Raw genomic sequence first — 3,742 nt, 5'->3', positions numbered from 1 at the left:
TTTTTTGTGGTACGCAGGCCTCTCAGTGTTGTGGCCTCTCCCGCTGTGGAGCACAGGCTCCGGATGCGCAGGCCCAGCGGCCATGGCTCATGGGCCCAGCCACTCCACAGTATGCGGGATCCTCTTGGACCAGGGCATGAACCCGTGTCCCCTGCAACGGCAGGCAGACTCTCAACCACTGCACCACCAGGGAAGCCCCATATATACATATACTTTTAAAAGGTTGAAAAAGGTTGATGAAGGGAGGGATCAAAAACTTTTCCAAACCCCCACATTTACCACTATTTCTCTCATTTTCTAATTTCTGCCATTAAATACAGTGAAGCAGAACAGAAAGCTGTTTCTCCCCCAGACTTATAAGGGAAATTCCAAGACTTACCCTGAAAAGAGGGCCATGAGGTCACCCCAGGAAGTGGGTTCAAGGCACTCAGCTGGGCTCACACACTAGCAGTGACTCACTCCCAACACTGACTTTATAACAAGTGGAATTCCAACCCACACCTCAGGAGAACCATAAATCACCCCCCATCCTGGACCACGGGGCACTCAAAGAGAATCCTTATCACAGACGTTGGGGCCAGAATGCTGGGGGTCTGCAGTGCTAGACAGGAGAAGGCCCAGCCACTGCTGGCTGGACACTTAGTGCAGTGACAAATTCCCCATTGATGGGAGCCACAACACAGCCTGGGACTCCCTTTTCCAGTCTAGAGCCTCTGGTAAGTTTTTCTAACAAAAGGAAAGACATCAAAGAAGTGGGGAGACCTCAATTTTGGAAGGTGCCTATGAGCACAGGACCCCTACACACAGAGATCAGGTGGGCCGCCAGCCTAGTCCTTCTAGACCTGGCCTCTGCCCTCTACCTTGGGAATCTTCCCTGCCTGCTAATGAGCTCGGTGGACCCTCTGGAGGGTCAAGAGAAGAGAGAACATTTTCATTCTGGGTTTCCAGGCTGCCTGTCATTGGATGGGGAGAAGGGGGCATGTGGGCTGCTCAAGGACACTTCTTCCCTTGCCCCAATACCAGGCCTGGATCATAGTTCAGAAACCGATTCAAACAACAGTCTGGGGGCACCTACCAAGCCCCAGACATCGTGCAGCCACTTCTCACTGACCCTGTGACCCTCTGCCAGGCAGTTCCTATCGTCCCCATTCTACAAAGAGAAACGAGAGGCCTAGGGGACTTGCCCAAGATTAAATAACTGACATTCAGACACCGAAGGCCCAGCACCCTCATCTTGGCCATTTTCCCATCTGGTGTTTGGAAGTCATGCTCAGAAAGGGAATGGGATGAGGCTGTACATCTCAGATAGAGTATGTGCCAAAGATAAGCCATTATTCTAACTGAGGAGTTTTCCTACAATTTAGGAAACCTTGCCTCCTCTGATTGTCTCCGAAACTATGATCCCAGAACTGATTTTATGACAAGTTGCAGCTCTCGCAATCCCTGTGGCCCGTTGTGGGAGCTCCTGGGGGCCTGGTGAGCACTAATCCTCTTTCTTAGTATTGAATACAACACCTTTTTCCTCCTGCAAACCTAGTAATTAATAAGCCTCCTGGTGGCTCCAGGATCTGGCAAATGTCAGCCCCAGACGGTGAGAAAGGCCAGTGGCTTCCTACTTACTTCTTATCACTTCCATTAGAGAAGATTCGGAACCAGCCAGAAGGGCCAGAGAAGGGAAAGAAGGGAAAAGGGGATGACAGCCTGCCTTGGCAGCCCCCCGGATCTTATCCTAGCTGCTTCCGGCGCTGGGAGCCTTGACTCTGATCAATGGGGCACTTCTGCATCTCCCGATTAAGGTCAAGAAGGCCAGCAACTCCCCCTCACTCAACCAAGAAGTTTCAGGTCGTCCAGTTCTTCCAGACCCACAAATCTCATCCGATCGAACTTCTAGTGTAGAGAGAAAGGACAAGATAGCAAGAGATCCTGAAGGACCTGAACCCGGGTCTAGGACTGGTGGAAATTGATTTGTATGTTATTAGTACCAAGGCAGGAATTTTCCAGAATAGGTTGCCAGAGACAAGCAAGCAGCCAGTATCTCCTACTTCAGGCTAGACGAGTTCTCACTGGAAAGATCTGGTCTCCCCACAAAGTAATAGATGTGAAGAGCTTAGCACACGGCCAGCACGTGACAGGTACTCAATAAATGCTTCTTTCTTGCCTCACTTTTCATCCTTCTTGTAAAGTGTTTCACTGACTGAAAGGGAACTTTGGTAAATAAGAGGGTCACTGATACCTGGATCAAGAATCCAAAAGCTCTAAATTCAATGCATACAATTCATTTTAGTTCATGCCATTGCTTGGGAGAAGGAAAAGTCACCCTTCTTTCCAAGAAATGAGTGACATAAGGGAAGGAGCTCTGAGTACAAGTGAAGTTAGTTGTGCACTGACTGGCCTGAGTGGGGCCCACTGGAGGCAAGGAACCTGCATCTCTGGTGCTCATCTCCACCTGAAGGAGCTTGGAGAAACTGAAGTCAAACTAGCCCAAGGGGTAGACAGAGCCCAACTCCAAGGCCAAGCTCAATCATGCAGCTTCCAGGCTGTTCTTGGCTGGGGAGGTGGCATCAGCCCCCTTGCCTCTCTTCCATCGCCCTGGCCTGTATTGAAGCAGCTTTGCCGAGTGATGCACCAGAAGAGAGAAGAGGAGAGAGACGTGCATCCATGTGGCAGTTTGTCAGCTGCACCAAAAAAGTGATGTTGGGGGAGGTGGTGGAAGTCAGTGACTCAAAGCAGGTTCGGGGATTATCTGCTGTTTTCAATTATCCACATCTCTCATCACCATGGAGAATGGAGAATTGGGTGTATTTGCCTCCCCCTCAGCACTGTTGCTGGCATTAGAGATGTGATTTGTACTTGGAGAAACTGTGGGTAAAGGACTCAGAATGGTCTCTGTATAAAACTCTCCCCAGCACTGAAATGTCATTAAATAACTCTCTGCTCCTGGCACCTCTTGCCCCTTTAAAAATAGCTGGAAGAGAAACATATCTAGGAAGAAGAGAACTGACAATTATTGAGCATCTGTGTGGTACTCAATACTCATTTTGAGCCAAAGAAACTACAGCTCAGAGAGGTTAAGTGATTTGCCCGTGACTTGTCATAAGCAGGAGCAACAAAGCTGGTGCTCCAGTGTGGAGCCATCTGATCCCAAAGCTCATTTCCCCACCCCACCCCTCTCTCAGTGAACTCACACTTCCCTTATAAAACATGGTGGGCCCATCTTGGACCTCCCTGTCTGTATTTGCTAAGATACTTTCAGTTGCCAGTAAAGAAACCCCAACTCAAGAAAGTTTAAAAACAAGGACATTTAGGGAGTTCCCTGGCGGTCCAGTGGTTGGGACTCAGTGCTCTCACTGCCAAGGGCCCTGGTTCAATCCCTGATTGGGGAACTAAGATCCCGCAAGCAGTACGGCCAAAGGGGAAAAAAAGGACACACACTAGCTCCAGAGGTAAGACAGTTTCAGGGGCCATTAATTTGATGGCACATGTCACCGTGAATGTAAGTTCTTTCTGACTTTCTGCTCCACCATCTTCATTCAGCATGTTGGCCACTCCCTCATGGTCATGAGATGGCTGCACCTCCAGGCACCCCACCATCACACTTGGAAGTCCAGAGACAATAAAAGGAAGTACCCCTGTCTTGGATCTCTTTTTTTTTTTTTTTTTTTTTTTTGTGGTACGCGGGCCTCTCACTGTTGTGGCCTCTTCCGTTGCGGAGCACAGGCTACGCACGCGCAGGTTCAGCGGC

This window comes from Lipotes vexillifer, unplaced genomic scaffold (genome assembly GCF_000442215.2).
Source record: "Lipotes vexillifer unplaced genomic scaffold, Lipotes_vexillifer_v1.1 scaffold238, whole genome shotgun sequence".
Taxonomy (NCBI): domain Eukaryota; kingdom Metazoa; phylum Chordata; class Mammalia; order Artiodactyla; family Lipotidae; genus Lipotes; species Lipotes vexillifer.
Note: the sequence above shows the minus strand (reverse complement) of the source record.